This window comes from Staurois parvus, unplaced genomic scaffold, assembly GCF_062004578.1.
Source record: "Staurois parvus isolate SC_StPar_1 unplaced genomic scaffold, SC_StPar_1.0 ptg000205l, whole genome shotgun sequence".
NCBI classification, from domain to species: Eukaryota; Metazoa; Chordata; class Amphibia; order Anura; family Ranidae; genus Staurois; species Staurois parvus.
Genome location: NW_028318001.1, coordinates 270,495 through 289,166, shown reverse-complemented (window position 1 = coordinate 289,166; position 18,672 = coordinate 270,495). Strand labels below are relative to the sequence as shown.

At 39.9% G+C, this 18,672-nt stretch overlaps 1 protein-coding gene and 1 pseudogene across 1 annotated transcript in view; both read right to left on the bottom strand.

The window, feature by feature from the left end:
- The window catches only part of SPIDR (scaffold protein involved in DNA repair), a 770,885-nt gene that overhangs the window by 482,933 nt on the left and 269,280 nt on the right, over positions 1-18,672 (bottom strand). The window lies entirely within an intron of this gene.
- The window catches only part of LOC149461314 (uncharacterized), a 33,374-nt pseudogene that overhangs the window by 11,641 nt on the left and 3,061 nt on the right, over positions 1-18,672 (bottom strand).

Genomic DNA, 18,672 nt, shown 5'->3' with positions numbered 1-18,672 from the left:
TAGCACTCTCCAGTTTTAATCAACCCGTCTGTCCTAACAAAGGGTTAAACATCTAGAAGCTGACTCTATTCATTTTGGGTTAATGAGGGGCAATGCAATAGGGTTTATTAAAACTGGAGAGTGAAAAATCTGGTGCAGCTGTGCATGGTAGCCAATCAGCTTCTAACTTCAGCTTGTTCAGTTAACCTTCTACAAAAAATACATGTGTAATCTGGTTTCTATGCAGCTGCACCAGATTTTGCAGTTTTGGTAAACCGACCCCAGCGGGTCCCCTCGGTCAGTGAGGACAGACTGCGTTTCCTCTCATTTCAAATTGCCCAGAGTAGCTTGCAGTCTGCTCAAGGCCTGGCCTGAGAAAACAAATAGAAAGATCATTTTTTTTATTATTTATTTTTAGGTATGCTGTGTGACTGGGAGCAGACAAAAAACATGTAGTTGTGTGTTTCTCAAATTTGATTGTAAAAGTAGAAATAACCTGTAAAAGCAGTGTGGAACGTCACTTCCACCCACCGCTGTGTTCCACACTGAAAAGGAAGCCCTGGGCACTTCGGAGCAGCCTGTCAAGCAGGACCAGAGCCTCTCTCCATTTGGCGGTATCTGGACCGGTACTGATGACGGCCATATCAACAGCACTACATGCTTTTTTTATCCTTCCTTGTGAGTGCATATATTTACCTCCCAATAAATGGTTTAGATACATATTACACTCAGATGGCGCTTGTCTTCTCTCAATCTTGATTCTGGTTTTAAAGTTGTCTCCTGCTCTACAGATTGAGCTGCCACTGAGTGGACTTATACTCCTTTGACCTTCATGGTCTTTTTGGACTAACTTTGACCTTCATGGTCTTTTTGGACTAACTTTGACCTTCATGGTCTTTTAGGACTCTATTTCAGTGGACTGAGCACCATCTCTCTCCGCCTTATTACGCCTGCCTATAATATAATATTGCTACAAGTTAAAAAACAGACTTTTCTACCACTTTAAGCAGCCCTTGGTACACTATGTCTAAAAATAGTCCTATTTCTCCCCTTAAAACACACACAGCCAGGCACACAGCATCCTTTAACACAGAAACAAATGGCAGTTGGCTAGTGCATTACCGCCTAAAAAGGCCACTTTTTAGGCAGTAATGCACTAGCCAACTGCCATTTTTTCTGTGTTCCTGTAATTAGGTTTATAATCCATGCTTTTATTTAAGTGAGTCGGAGATATAGTTAAGATATGTTTACCGTATCAATCTGGATGGCATTGTTTCTTTTGACACACAGCATCCTTTGCATTTTTCCTCTGGCTCAAAAATCAGTCTAGGGGTTTCTTGAGGTTTTTATTGGGGAACAAGGAACTTGAACAGGGAAAGGGAGCATAGGATACCCCGGAACTGCAAAACTGTCCAATTTGAGGACTGCTTAACATCTGGCTGATCTGAACTACTCCTGATGGCTTTGCACAACTCCCAGATGTACTGTTCAAGTTCTGGCTACACTTTCACAAAGTAATGTCCCACGGGATCTCCATGCTGTCTATGACCTGTAGTCCTCCCAGAGTCTCAAAGAACCACACTATCACACTTGTAGCACTGGGGTCTTGTACTCACCTAACCACAGGATCATTAGTTCTCCCCAGTGAGGGCGATATCGATTCACACTGCCTCTGGACAACTTGATCTCTCTCCCACAGCTTTCTCCTGGCTCTATCCCATGATCTTTAACTTGCCCAAATGGATCCTAGAGACTGGACTTGCAAATAGAGCCCCCTCCCCCCCAGCTAACCCTAGCTGGGACCTCAGTGTCTTCAGGCTGGTTTCCTGCCAGACTTCTGCCCAAGGGGCTAAGCCCCTCAACAGGGGTTTCCTTTTGCAGAACTGGACCCAGGAACTCTCTCTCCCTGCTGCTCAGACCTCAGCCTGTTTATGAGCTCTCCCACCATGTGGGCACACCCCCCAGGGACTGGCTGGGGACCCATAAATGTTTAGGCTGCAGACTCTGTCCTCCATCCCACTATGTCCTAGAAATATCTAGAAGACATGGGGAAGTGCAGCAGCCTGCAAAATACTGAGCAGCCCTAAGCAATCTATTCCTGCTTCACCGAAGGGGCTAAACTAAATTTGCCTAGCAGCCTACTCTAAACTAGGAGGATTCTACATCATTAGTGGGGTACTATTCCTCCCATTGACACCAATGTATCCTTCAACTTACACTATCAATGTGACATTATTCCTCTGCAGTGACCACAAACATTACGCGATTATTTTTTTTTAAATTCCACTGACTGCCAACTCTAGGACATTTTTTTCTTCCACTGACCACTGAGTTTGGGGCATTGTTTACTCTAACTTATTTACATTATTAGCCATGCCAGCTACAGGAACTGGAATAACTTTCATCTGTAGCGTGCAGTTGTTTAACGTTATCAGTTAAAGAATGTAAGTAAAATGATCAAGACAATAAGCTCTTTATTTCAACAAGAAGTTAACAGCAGAGAGAAAAGCAGAAACTATAAGTAGCTTTGCAGCTTGTATGCAGAAATTGACAAGTATATCAACACTTTTTTTTTATAGTTTACTCTGTGCTCACTGATTAATTTGATTTTACAGTGTCAGGCTGTTCTCTCTGAAAAAGAAGAAAACTAAGTAAATCAGTAATGAGGAGCTACTATGACAGACAATGTTATGGTATTTTGGCTGGAAGACAGTCAGCAGAAAATAAGAGAATGCCCATGAGATTGCACAAATATCAAAATGTACAGTACAAAAACTGAAACTAAAAAAAAACACAAGGGTACAGTATTTCCCACTGCTACTCTTCTGAAGGAAAGTAAACTGGTTAGTGTCCCAATAGACCACTTCATACCAGAAATACACCAAACATGTTCACTGTGTACTTCTTGCTGTTCTTACAGCCGCCAGATTTAAAACTGCCCTGGAAGTTTGAATATACTTGGTGATATAACAAACCATGAAAAATAATTTAGATAGCATGCATTTCAGAAACCACATTGCCAGTTACCTCATGATGTTCTTGCTGAGGTTTGGATTAGTAGACTACAAAAAACTCTGCATACTTTTTGAATTTAGTACAATTGTAGCATTTCCCAGACAGCATAAACAGTTCAATAATTGCTTTCGCTTGTTGTCAGGAACTGTGTCTATAAGAAAAAGGACCTACTAATAGTTTTGTTCATACAGAAGTAAAATAGAAAATTCAAGCAAATGCTGGTATAGATCAGTGGTGGGCAACCTTTTTTTTCAACTGAGCCAAATCTCGCCAAAACCACGATTGAAATTTATTTTGAGAGCCACATTTTTAAAACTGAAAATACATAGGACGGTACACTGTTTTTAGTTTCAATAAGTTTTTATAGTAATTCATCCCCCATAGTAATTCATCCCCCATATAGTAATTCATCCCCCATATAGTAATTCATCCCCCATATAGTAATTCATCCCCCATATAGTAATTCATCCCCCATAGTAATTCATCCCCCCTATAGTAATTCATCCCCCATATTAATTCATCCCTCATATAGTAGTAGTAAGTATGTAGCAAGTAGTAAGCCAAGTCCCCCCTGTGTCAATTCACTTACCTTTGCTCCGCGCGTTCCTCTCTCCGTGTTCCCGCGCCGTTCCGGTCTTCAGGGCGGACTGTGAGAGCAGCCTAACTCCGCTCACGTTCGTCATGCTGCCCCTCCTACACACATCCTGACAGCCAATCACTGGCTATCAGGATGTGAGTGGCAGCGAGACTGGCCAATCATTGCATTTGAGCGCGCTGCCCTGGCTGTTTTTTTTTTTTGGATCACGCTGCAGAGTCCCTGCCGCCCAAGAGGAGGGAGGGGAGCGGGCGCCCGGCACACAAGAGCCGCATTAAAGCGTGTAAAGAGCCGCATGTGGCTCGCGAGCCGCGGCTTGCCGGCCACTGGTATAGATCATCATTGTGCTACCCTCAGTATATGTATTTGAAGCTCACACATCAACACTGCTGCAGTGTTTAAAGGCTTTCGTCACCTCCATTACTTTCAAAACAACAGAGAAAAAGAGGTGATTTAACACCTCACAAACAGCAATATCAAGTCTTAATGTTTGCATCCTAAGTACCAAATACTACGATAATGGCGCCAACCCAATCACCAGTACACCACTGTAATCTGGCACCCTAAGGCAAGCCATAGATTTTACAATTTTCTTTCCTTTCACCACAGGTGGAAGGAAATAAAATTGTTTGATTTCCCCATCAACACAGTCCGTGTTGATGGGAATATCTTTCCCACAGCGCTATTGGGAAACCTTCCCAGCCAGCAGAACACAATAATCACTGCTAGCAGCTATAGCCACCAGCAGTGATCGCATGCAAAAAATCCGACAGGCTGGTTGTACTGAATGCGATTGATGGATCGACTTCAGTACAACCAGCCTGCCCATACATGGATTGAATCTCAACCGGTCCCTGCTGAACCACCTAAGATTTGATCCATCTATGACCGGCTTGAATAATGGTGGTGGGTTAAACCATAAAGAAGAACCAATCAGGATGACTGAGAATGACAAGTTTTGCAGGCCATTATCTTAGGTACTCAAACTAACTCCCAACAATTGTTGATGCCTGAAAATAATATTTAGCATAAAGTTCCCTGCCTTTAATCTGAAACACTTGAGGAAGTTGCCGAATTATCACAAGAGGAAAGGAAAATTCTAAGAACAGCAGATGGTTCAGATCCATTTAGACCCCAGTGTCATTCTAAGAAAAACAGAAGTGAACTTGCTTTATTTTTTTATTATAAATTCCCAAAATCACTAATTGCTGACTCAACTGGTTACACAATTTCTCAAGCCAATTAATATTTGCCGATGCAGCAAAAAAAAAAAAAGGTTCAGTACAGACACCGCTTAGATTTCTAATGTTTATTTCAAGATTGTCTCTCTGAAGAATGAGTGGGAGGCTGAATCCCTTTGTGCAATGAGTCAGTTCTGTGAGTATATACTTCAAGTAAAGAGGAGTAAAATTATGCTGCTAACTTAATGGTTACTTTAAAACATGGAATACCACTCAGTATGTAGAGTAATCTTCAACACTCAGCAGATCTGTGCGTTTTCTGTTTGTTTGCTTGTGCATTACGGAAAGCCTCAAAGCCTACTTAAGGAGGGGTATTTTTCTTGGCCACTGCTCTGGTCGCATGATACATTACAGACCACTTGATTAGAATTTTACATTTGAAAATTCAGGATGGTTTATATTAAACACATCTATGCCTCAACCTCGGTGTAATGCATAAGAGTCCACATACCAGTGAATTATTAACCACAAAGTTGCAACCAGACAGTCTCTGATGTTATTACTAAAGTGATATGCTTATTAAGCAAAGGCTGCTGGGCTATCACTTAAGAAGAAAGAAAGTTGCTGCTGGGCTATCACTTAAATGGGCTTTTTGTTGAAACTCTTAACAAGTCACTAGATTCCTATCACTTAAAAAGACCTTTTACCTTGTAAGACATAACTCTGCAAACATTCAAAGCTTCATTCTTTAGACAAGCAAATAATCAGGCCCACCATATTCTACTGCAACAATGAACTGCTTTCTTACTATATACAATTATTTATCCTTACCTTTAGCCATCTAGACCTCTACTTTTTACATATCTAGAATTTACCTTTGTTGGCAGAGAAACACAAGTGATGATGGTGCAATATAAAATGACAAAACAATTTATTCACCCCAGTTACCCTTAGTGTTGAAGCTTGTTTCAAGGGTATGTAAGCAATGGTGTATGAGCATGGCCACTGCTCACACTTCTCATCACTGAAGCCTTCCAATGTACAGGAAGCCCCACAAACAAAAATGGTGACACCGCAGGGCTCAAAGTCTATCAAGATGTGCTACTTAGGGAAATGCATCCGATAGGATAAATATGTGGGCAATACAGTGGATTAGTAGTAAGTATGTCAGTCTTACAGCACTGCAGTCATCAGTTTGGATTTTAGAGTTTGTATGTTCTTCCCTGTGCTTGCATGGGTTTCTATCAAGTACTCCAGTTTCCTCCCACACTTCAAAGGCATGCTGATAAGATAATGGACTCCAGGCTATATTGACCCTAGTATGCATGTCTGGTTATGCTTGCATGCAAGTTAGTGACTTTAGATGGTAAGCTCCTTGAGAGCAGGAACTAAATGTACAGTATATAAAGCAGTGCATAAATTATCAGTACTACATAAATACGTGTAATAAACAACTCTAGTTTTGTCAAATATATTTGTTATAGTATATTGGCCAACCATTTTTTTGCCTCTTTTGTGGGCTATCTTGAAGTGACATGTGAGTGTGCACGAAGTTCATTTATTGTATTCTGTGTGTTGAGTACAATACAGTGGGGCAAAAATGTATTTAGTCAGCCACCAATCGTGCAAGTTCTCCCACTTAAAAAGATGAAAGAGGCCTGTAATTGGCATCATAGGTAGACCTCAACTATGAGAGACAAAATGAGAAAAAAAAATCCAGACAATCACATTGGCTGATTTGGAAAGAATTTATTTGCAAATTATGGTGGAAAATAAGTAAGTATTTGGTCACCTACAAACAAGCAAGATTTCTGGCTCTCACAGACCTGTACCTTCTTCTTTAAGAGGCTCCTCTGTCCTGCACTCATTACTTGTATCAATAGCACCTGTTTGAACTTGTTATCAGTATAAAAGACACCTGTCCACAACCTCAAACAGTCACACTCCAAACTCCACTATGGTGAAGACTAAAGAGCTGTCGAAGGACACCAGAAACAAAATTGTAGACCTGCACCAGGCTGGGAAGACTGAATCTGCAATAGGCAAGCAGCTTGGTGTGAACAAATCAACTGTGGGAGCAATAATTAAAAAATGGAAGACATACAAGACCACTGATAATCTCCCTTGATCTGGGGCTCCACGCAAGATCTCACCCCGTGGGGTCAAAATGATCACAAGAACGGTGAGCAAAAATCCCAGGACCACACGGGGGGACCTAGTGAATGACCTGCAGAGAGCTGGGACCAACGTAACAAAGGCTACCATCAGTAACACACTACGCCGCCAGGGACTCAGATCCTGCAGTGCCAGACATGTCCCCCTGCTTAAGCCAGTACATGTCCAGGCCCGTCTGAAGTTTGCTAGAGAGCATTTGGATGATCCAGAAGAGGATTGGGAGAATGTCATATGGTCAGGTGAAACCAAAATAGAACTGTTTGGTAGAAACACAACTTGTCGTGTTGGAGGAGAGAGAATGCGGAGTTGCATCCAAAGAACACCATACCTACTGTGAAACATGGGGGTGGCAACATCATGCTTTGGGGCTGTTTCTTCGCAAAGGGACCAGGACAACTGATCCATGTACAGGACAGAATGAATGGGGCCATGTATCGTGAGATTTTGAGTGCAAACCTCCTTCCATCAGCAAGGGCATTGAAGATGAAACGTGGCTGGGTCTTCCAACATGACAATGATCCCAAACATACCGCCCGGGCAACGAAGGAGTGAATTCGTAAGAAGCATTTCAAGGTCCTGGAGTGGCCTAGCCAGTCTCCAGATCTCAACCCCATAGAAAACCTTTGGAGGGAGTTGAAAGTCCGTGTTGCCCAGCGACAGCCCCAAAACATCACTGCTCTAGAGGAGATCTGCATGGAGGAATGGGCCAACATACCAGCAACAGTGTGTGCCAACCTTGTGAAGACTTACAGGAAACATTTGACCTCTGTCATTGCCAACAAAGGATATATAACAAAGTATTGAGATGAACTTTTGATATTGACCAAATACTTATTTTCCACCATAATTTGCAAATAAATTCTTTCCAAATCAGCCAATGTGATTGTCTGGATTTGTTTCTCATTTTGTCTCTCATAGTTGAGGTCTACCTATGATGCCAATTACAGGCCTCTCTCATCTTTTTAAGTGGGAGAACTTGCACAATTGGTGGCTGACTAAATACTTTTTTGCCCCACTGTATATATATAAAAATATATAGAGAGAGAGAGCGAGACACAGAGAATGTTTTTTGTGACTATAGAAAAATCAAGCAACAAAGTGCCATGCTAAAAGCGAAAGATAAGTAAATGGTCAAAATACAATTGTTAAATTGTATTAGATAGAGATGGAAAATACAATATAAACAGAAAAAATCATGTTATGCACATCATTTCTCTAGTGATGTTAAAAATAACTCAGTACATCAGAGAAACAGTTTTTTAGAATGTTTTGCCAGGAACTCGTAGACCTCCCAATAAACTGTGCCTTGGCTAGAGCACTCTTGAGGTCTGCAATGAATCAGCATATATCAGGCATCTTGGAAATTTCCTTTAAATTACCATTCACTACTTTGTTGCTTGATTTAAAGGATTAATTTGAGAAATTAGTAAATGCTCACCTAAGTTCATCAGATGTCAGTAATGTAATGAAAACAATCCAGGGTGCATACATTCCAGAGAGATCTGTAGTGGGATCCTGTTCCCTATGCTAACCTATGCAGTCCTATCCTCAGTGCTAGGTGCTGCTTTTCACTTTATTTAAGACCGAAAATGAAGTTATTTTTCAGAGCACTGTGGGATGAAGTAATTAAATGTTGTCCTGTATGTCTGCAACCATATGGTTTCTGAATTGCATTGAGTACTGTTTTGTAAGTTATACAATCCAGGGTAGGACTTGTTCTATATTTTTCCTGGGAAAATATTTTTCAGGCGTAGGAAGTAAAAGCATTTTTTCTAGAAACAAATTACTTACTACCAGGAAATGAGGCTGATACAAAAAGGTACATTGGATTGTGAAATAGTATAATAATCTTTGTCTAATAAACAGGTAGCTGACCTAGGATACAGTAACTCTGGATCACAAATAGGAGACTGACTTTATGGACAATAGCAGAGGTCTGTGCTGAGCATAAAACAAGAATTGCTGGGAAAAAAATTACAATATTATAAGGGTCTTAAAGTGAGGTGCAACCCTTATATCAGCATGTAAAATGGGGAACTGGTTGAAAAGTATTCCTAAGTTTATTTCCTATACTATATTGTCTATTTGAGTAAATTAAATTATAACTCTAACCAAAACTTGTACTTTAATTATTTTTGTAGTTCATATCACCAAAACAGAAAGTGAGGGGACATCATTTCATCAACAACCCTTTCTTTTTTAGTAGAGTTTTAAAGAGTTGCAACTCTCAGAATTTTGTTGTTTTGTCCAAATTGAGGAGGTTATCCTTCATATTCTGTCATGTCCAGCAAATCTCACAAAAGATGGTTTTGAACAGAGTAGAGAAAGGTTAGGTTTACCTGTCCGTATGAAACTGGGGATACTTCTCTTTACTTCCTGTTCTGGAGATGCAACAGGAAATGTGAGCAAATATCCTCAAACTGAGGGCAATACCTACCTTAGACAGTTTTCCCCCCGATTGTCCCAATTAGAGGACTGACCCTCACCTCTTGCTCTTTTGACAACTCTACCATTTTGAATCCCCCCTTATTTAAGATCTCTGAGACCATAGCCACCAGGACAATAGAGGGACAGATCTCCCCAGAGAGGACAGTGGAAAAAAAAAAGGGGGGTGGGTGTAAACTACAATCTATTAAATGTGTATTTTTGGGTTGTCATAATTGTACAAACTCAGCAAGAAAAGTGAGCACTTTAGGAAACAGATGTCCCAATTACATATCTCCTTTTTCCAGCCATCTCTTTTCTACAATTATATATCAATGTATAGTTAATTTTTTATCATGAACAACCCCTTAACCACTCAGTATTTTTCATCATTTGCCAAGAATTTTCAGTTAGTGTTTTATCAGAATCAACCAATTTTCAGTTAATAGGACTCCATAATGGTTCTGAACAAAAAGTACAATACATATTATTTGATTACAACAAATGTCTACATGGCAGTTTCACTAAAAAATTAGATTGGCCACTACCTTAAATTTCCTTCATTCTATTCATTGCCTATTGATAGGTCTTAAAGTGTTACTAAACCCAGGACCCTGCATTCACTATATCTGATCTCCCACAGCACACAGAACATGGAAGTCCATTTATTTTAGTAAATATAAACTATTATATACCTTTTCTCATCAGCAGTTAGAGAGTCTTGTGTTTTCAGCTGACCACTGGTTAAAGTTTGTAGGAGGAGTTTTCTTTCTGCTCTAGAAGGATGCAAAACCCCAGACCTCTGTCTGGACAGTGCTGATTTGCCCTGTGCTGATCACATGCACTCTCCCAAGAAAAGAAAAAAAAAAACCTCTCTAGCAATACACACTAAACTGATCATGTGCAGAAGGTCTATGGGTTCAGTCTGTCTTATCAGCATGGACATTGAACAAGAGGAGGGGCAGGGAAGTCAGGATCAAACAGCCTTTTTACAGAGGATTAACCCCTTAGGTTCCACAGTGAGTATAACAAGCATGCTTTACTGCATATACAGACTGATTTTACTGCTGTGGGTTTAGTAACACTTTAAATAGATTTAAAGGTTGTATCACATATAAAATATGCAATCAATGCAAGCTTTGCCTGCCAAATATGAGAGGCATGGATGGATGGATGGGCAAATAAAAAGTTGGGAACTGTTGTGGAGAGTCAAAAAGAAAAGAAAGTTCCCAGCTCAACTTGCCAGCCAGCTTACTAACAACCGAATTAACCTGTTTAACAGTATACGTTAAAAACAGGAGTTTAGTTAGCACACATTTGCAAATACATATGTAAGCCACATCACGGCACCCCGATAATCTGTGATCCTAACTCTACAAATTGTGAGAGCCCCCATAGTAGAGGCACATGCATTTAAAGGCTAGACCAAGGGCAGGGGAACCTGAGGGAGCCCACCCCTCCTTAAAGGTCACTGGACACCCAGCATGTAGCACAATGGCAGCCAAGGTGTCCAGTGCACCCATTCACCAACAGTTCGACAGTACAAAAAGTGGCCCGGTCTATCATTGGCTTTTGCAGCAAGGAACACATGGACAGGCAACGCATGTCAAAAAAAAAGCTCTGTGGCTTACGTATGTATGTGCAAATGTGTATTAACTAAACCCTGTTTTTAAGGTATACTGTTAGACAGGTTGATTCGGTTGTTAGTAAGCTGGCTGGCAAGTTGAGCTGGGAACTTTCTATTCTTTTTGACATGTGTTGCCTGTCCATGTGTTCCTTGCTGTAAAAGCCAGTTATAGACCGGGGCAGTGGCCAATTTGTTGTACTGTTATGGAGAGTACCCAAGGAGAATGAACTCAAATATTTTTCTCTAACATACACCATAATATGGAGGACCACCAGCTACAGTTTAACAGAGTTCAGCTTCAACTCTTTTAGGGCTTGTTCACACCATGGTGCAGAGACGTGCACTTGCAGGACGCGTGCAGAAAAACTGACAACAAAATCAATTATTCTGTATGTGCCCTGTTCATACCACAACACTAGTATCACGTGCAGATTTTTTCTGCACAGAAATCTGCAAAGTGGATCTGCAACCTAGGCGGGATAGAAACCGATTTAGGAAAACTGAATAGAGGCCAAATCACCAGTTGCTACCAGATTCCTTGGGATAAGAAAAATGTAGACGATAACTATTTCAGTAGCTGCTTTAAAGTTGTTGTAGATGAGTGCACAGTGTCAGTCATATACATCTGACAACTTTAATTGGCTCACTTAATATATCCAGTATTTTAGGGTACAAGCTTTGGAAACCTCTAAATTTATTTGATATAGTCACAGCAATTACACACCAATGTCAGCGTATTAATCCACCTTATTAAAACATGATCCAATAACACTCCTCACACTGGTGTGCGGTTGCTGTGATAGTTTGTATTTCCATTCAGGAGCAGAGATGGGCTTATCGGTGGGACCAACAACCAGAAATATGTAGGAGTCAGAGAGGGCTTAAATCAGAGTTGATTTTCTGTGCCCAAGATTATTTAGTTAGCCAGTGAAAGGGATCACCTACTATATTTTTACTTTCCTACTGCTATTTACGGCTAACACAGAACACTTTACTGTTTCTTTTTAAACAAAAGTTCAATGACTGCTTTTATAAATCCTGTATAATAATAATCAGATTTCATATCCACGGGTAATGTAAGACGAGTGATTCTGACAACTCAGTGACAAGACAGTGAACAGAACACTTTATCTTTCGTAAGCAAGTCACGTCCTTGGTAGCCACACATGTAACCCTAAGACCCACCATAAAGGCAAACAATGCCATCATTAAACCTTCTCAACATATCAACAGGTCAAAAATATGACCATACCTGACAATGCACACCAATTATCGATAATTGCTGAAATGGATGCATGTAACCCCATATAAAAAATTTTTTTATGCTAGCACTTGATAAACACGTTTTTTGTGATGGTGCAGCTGAAAACCAAAACAAGATGAATCTGTATTACAAATGGCATTCTTAGTTATGCTATCAGATAATTTTTAGCCATGTACCACTAGTAGAGATGCCCAGTTCTTGTAATTACAACACTACCACATTAGAGTCTCAAAGCAATGCTAATAATGCCCCAAATCAGCAGGTAATTAATTGCAAAGTTGAAACAATGGGAAAGTTCAACAAAGCTGTTGCACCACTTTTCTGGTGTTATTTCCCTCTTATTAATGTATTGAGCCAAATACATGAAGCATTTGAGACACTTTTGGTACCGACAACGACTTGTGCACAAAATTCAGGTATTTCTAAAATGTGCCACTTTTACATTATGTCGCATTGAATGCACCAAATGTAAAAGTGGAGCTAACAAAAACCAACTCTCTTTGGGTGTACAGAAAAAACTTGGCTCAGACAGATTGTGCGAAAGTGTTCCAAGTGCATTCTAAAAGTGGCTCAGCATAAGCCAAATTCAAGAACAACTTCTAGACAGGTAAACGAATTTGGTGCATTCTGCACCACTTTTAAAAGATGAGAGAGACACTTTCACAAAATCTGTCTGAGACAGTCTTTATGAATTCCAGGGAATGTACTTCGTAACAAGCAAAACCAGTAACAACCTATCATGTTCATAAAAGGGGTAAAAATATCCACTAGATGCCCATCATAAAAGGTGTCATTGAGAAAGTAATCACTCCAAAAGCATCCTGGTTACTCCAGGAAATGGACTTCTTTTTCCATTTTATTACAGGAAAATAGAGACATTTAAAAAAAGTAATTGTTTACCAAGTCTGTTTTTAAATACTTAGTAAGGAGATTAAAGTGATGATGGCCAGTATTCCAAACACATTTAACATTCGTGCAGCATCAGAATGTACTGACATCTGGTTTGGATTTACTGTCTGACGTTTTAATAGAGGTACCTCCCCCACAAAACTTTCTTTTCCTTTCTTTAATAAACTGTTCTTTTAGCCTCTGCGTTTTTTCCCTGCTCCCCCTCATAAGCAATGCATTTCTGATTCTTGCTGGAAGCTGCCTGATCACTGCCAGTAAGAGAAATGCAAAACAATCCCAGGAGCAGCTCCTGACGTCAGGACAACATTCCTCCCTCCCCTCAGCCAGAGCTCTCTGGAAATTCCAGACTCCAGCAGGACTAAATCCTGGTGATATAATAGCAGAGGGCCTGCAGGACCACTCATCTTGTCCCATGCTGCCAAAAGAAAAAATAACCTTCACATCCGACTGATCACGTAAAAAAAAAAAAACTTTCCATTTTCTTTTCCTCTGACTCGTCCATAAAACTTGGCTTTATATGGCCTTTTCAAAATACTCAAAAATAGGCTCATGATACTGTACTAAAACCACAGATTATCTAATTGTTATTACAATGCAAAATACACATATATTCTAAATGCTAGGACACTAAACACAGATGCTGGAGGAGGCCCCTTAGCCCATCCTGTCCCTGCACCCCTCTTCCGCATGTCCTGTGAGTCACAGTGGAGAGATAAAAGAACAGGTGGAGCACTCCAAAGAGCATCATCAGGAGTCTGAACGATGCTGGACCTGCTGGTGAATCTGAGGTGACCCCCAAGTATGAATCACATCATTCCTGAGAGTCTGCCACAACACCGGATGTCGCCATAACCGATGACCAGACCCGTAAGCCATTACAGATTATATATACATACAACGCTCAGATTGTATGTACTTCTGGTAAGTGCATTATTGTACTACAACTTCACGCCAGCAATTTTTCATCACGGAACATCAAGTGCTATCTTGCATCACTTGGTCCTCTGACTGTTGCAAAACTGTCAATTTTGGAGTAACAAGCACATTATCAACTCTTATCTCTTTATGGACATCATTATGTTATTTGACATTTGTATCAGTCACCATTCATGATCTATATCTACCGCTGCATAGCTGTTTTTACTAAACACAGAAGGCAATGAATAAAAATGTAAAAAAAAGAGCCCCCACCACCACCCCCCATGTGTTCCAAATTCTGAAATAACTAAAGCCAAAGATACAGAGATATCTAGGAAACTTACAAAGAATTCAGCAACAGCAGCCCACGTATTTCCATCATAACTGTTTTTCTGGGTATCTTTAAGGGCTCATACCCACTTGAGCTCAAAAACACTGCTTTTACAAGTGTATGAGCTTGTTAATTTTGCCTCTAAATGTCCCTTCATGTTAAACTATGTGTTCATGCACACATAGGAGTTCAAAGGAGTTTAGAGACATGGGCATTTAGAGATACAAAAAAAAGCATCACTTGCACAGCCTCAGGAGAGGAGCTTTTGAGCAAAAAAAAAAAAAAACACTCAAAAAGGCCACAACACACATAAATGCTAGGTGCATTCAGGCAAGTTCCTATGTTAATGTATTCTAATTGCCAGAATTCTAGCCAAAAATGTATTTACCGAGACGCAGGAGTGTGCATAAATGTATATGCAAAAAATTAACTATTTTTTTGCTGCTGCTGAACTCCTGTAGGGGAAAAATCATGGGATTACAGTGTACATTAAGCCTAAACGACACTAAACTCTGGTTTAAAAAAAAAATTCTATTCAAATATGTATTCTTTGCTAAAAAAAAGTACTTTCTCTTGCTCTCAGCCCCTTCCTTCAAACTTTTTTTTTGTTTCTTTCTGCTGCTGTGATCTGACTTCCCGTTAAAGAGTGGCTACATTTGTTCTCACTGTATGGTCCCACTGTATATAGGAATATAGCCACCCTCTCTTGCTAGCTCCAAAGATGGACTAGGGCCTATGAACATTGGGATTTGTAGTGTGCATCGAGCAGTGCACATGACCGTAAACTAGTGCTTACCACTTCTTTCAAACAAACGCAAGTGAGGAAGGAAAAGGAGAGGTTTGGAACCTCACAGAGAACATTACAAGGAGTTAAACAAACTAAGAAGCACCATTAGGTAGAGGATGTGTATGAATTATTTTTGGAGAATAAGGATATTTATTTAGTGTTACTTCATGCTGGTCATACATCTACAGATTTCTTTCAATCAGCCTGTAGGGGAAAAAAAGAACTCTAATAGATTCCCCCATCCATGCAAATAGTGTAGATGGAGGAATCCCCACTGCCAGGCTATTATATGCTAGCACCAGCTGTCATAAAACAGGAGCAGTGTCTACAGCTGATTAGTGGCAGCCGCTGGCTCCTTTGATAAAAGCGGAATGAGTAATCAACTTTTGTTAAACCATTAGGGCCACCCATTCTTAGAATTTCAAAGGAATCTGCCAAACTTTAAACAATGAATGGCCAGCTTAGTAAGGGATTTCAATGTTATTTGCATAAGGCAGTACAGTTGCTAAAATGGTTAGCACTTTCACCTGGCAGTACTAGGGTTGTTGGTTTGTATCCCAACCATGGCACTACCTGCCTGGAGTTTGCATGTTCACCCTGTGCCTGCGTGGGTTTCCTCCAGGTACTACAGTTTCCTCCCACACTCCAAAGACATGCTGGTAGGTTAACTGGCTCATGTCTAAATTGGTCCTAGTATGTGCATGTATAAATGTAAGTTAGGGACCTTAGATTGTACACTGCTTGAGGGTTAGGGACTGATGTGAATGTACAATATATATTTAAAGCGCTGCGTAAATTGACAGTGCTATATACAGTACGTACCCGTAATAAAATAAATAAGGCCATGTTAAAACTAAAGTTTGACCCATATACCAAAAAAACTAAAACTTTTTAAATATTTTGAATGCAAAGAAAATCAATCAAACTATGCATGTCAGTTGATCATTTTATGCTAAACTGGGAAAGAAATGGAGATTTACACTTCAAACATCTACCCTGCCTTTGATGGATAATACATTTAGTTATAAAACTCTCGCAGCTGTCCACTGAAGCACTGCTCGATGAATGGCAAAAATGTATGAGAATCCTCTCCTCCTGGTAGTAGGAGGCTCTGCTCCATATTTGCCAGAACTATAGTTCGTACAAACTGATTATAATTATTGTGTAAATAATTACAGTATCCCAAGGACCATCTGCAATGTAAACTATCTTGATTACGTTCGTACTTCATTCTATGTTAAAGTGGTTCTAAAGGCAGGTATTTTTTTTTACCTTAATGAATTCTATGCGTTAAAAAACATTCTGGGTGCAGCTACACCCTCAATCCCCCTTATACTTACCTGAGCCCAAGCTCAATCCAGATACGTATGTGCATGAGAGCCGTGGCTCTCCCAGGTCTCTTTCTCCTTACTGGCTCAAACAGCATTGGGAGCCATTGGCAACCAGTAAGCTGAAGAAAAACGGGGCTGGACCGAGCTGCTCTTTATGAACAATATCCATTCACAGAACCGTGGCTTAGGAGCAAGCCTGCTCGACTGTCCCCATAGCAAGAGGCTTGCTATTGGGGGCACTCAGCAGGGAGGAGGAGCCAAGACCGCCAGTTTGGGAACCAAAAAGAAGACGATCGGGGCTGCTCTGTGCAAAACCATTGCACAGAGCAGGTAAGTATAACATGTGTGTGGATAAAAAAACAACAAACATTTAGAATCACTTTCTCTGTTCTTAAGGAATCCAATCTTATATAACTAATACTTCACAATCCCACATTCTGTCATTGTATCAAACATGACACTCAACATGGCAAAAAGGGAGAGGAGAGATAAAAGAATAATACTGATCTGTATACTGGTAGAAACATGCAGCAATACAGCAACTAGCAAAATATAAACACTTGCAGGAGTTGCACTGAGTGAAGCAAAGGTTACAAAAACCATAACAGAAAACTATAAAAAGATAATACAGCACTGGAAAATACACCAAACATTTCTTCCTATACCAGTCTGTGCACACTAATTTCAAAATAGCTGAAAACATCAGCAAAGTTGGGCATTTTTAATATAGCAGAGCAAAAGAATTAATGTGCCAAGTCCTATAGCAATTGCACATTTTTTTCCCTTCATCAGCAAGCACACAATATAGATGTTTGCGGACAGATGTGGAAGCTTTGAACTTGGATAATCTGCAGATAAATGTTATATATAAGATTATAACTTTAAAAAAGTAATTCTTAAAAGCTGTCTCTTTATAGACAAGCAATATCTAAGGCACATTCCTATGTTACTATTCATGTCAAAATATACCATGAGGAAACAGGAAGAAAAGCAACCTTTCACTTCTCAAAATCAGGCAATGAGAAGGTTAATGTTGACTAATATGTTTAACTATACACTGCTTTTCACAAGTGAATTGTACTCCTCTCACTCCCTCTGTACCCTTCATAACTAAAAAAAGATAAAAAAGAGTATATCTTCCGAATTCCTGGCCACCGGGTGAGCTGAAATGTCAGGCTTCAGCGCCGGCTAGAGTCAAGCTGGGATGTGTCAGAATTCTTGGACTGGGCTCGTGGGTTTAGGAGCAGTTAAGAATGCTGCTCTCCATCCTCCACATTTGACGTCAGTAGACAACTACTCGTCAGTGTTATCTGTCAGTAGAAAATGCTTGGAATTTCCTCATTTAAAAGTGCTGGAGCACTTCTAGAAGAGGGCCTCCATTTTCACATTTTACAAGTGTTGCAAAAGATCTCAAATCACTTTTCTATGCTAAAGACTAAATGGTCCCATTAATTATTTATATACTTACTGTTTAAGCCCTTCTTGAAGTATATTGAGTTAGCTCCTTGAAATAGTTAGACAATAACAATCACTATTCTTGACATTTTTAAAACCATAAAGATTATTTTTAATGATGTATTTTAACATTAATGAACTGCTACACCAGACAATTTTTGCCTCACTTACTGGTCATAAGAAGAACAATAGTTCAAACACTTTAGGCTTGGTAATGCGTCTGCATTTAAAAAGCATGTGGTTTTAAATTATTATTATACAGTATTTATAAAGCGCCAATAGTTCACTCAACTGTACATTACAAAGGGGGACAGAACATGTGACAGAACAATACCAATACAATGCAAAACATGAGGGGATTGAGGGCCCTGCTCTTTCAAGCTTACAATCTAGGAGAGAAATGTGCTGTATACTGCACTGCAGGACATTTTGTAATGTTTCAACATGCGTATTACAAGGGAAGGGAATCTTTCTGCACAACTCTATAAATAGTGGGTATAGAAAAGAAGCACCCACCTCCTTTAAAACATTCATTTTTTTTTTTTAAGCCTGAAATGAAGACAGACATATTTTTTTGTTTTATCCAGCTGTATTTACACAGTGCAACTCACAACATCCAAGTGAAAGATATAACACCAAGTCAGAAAAAAAAAATCAAAACCAAAATCACCGAGTTGGAAA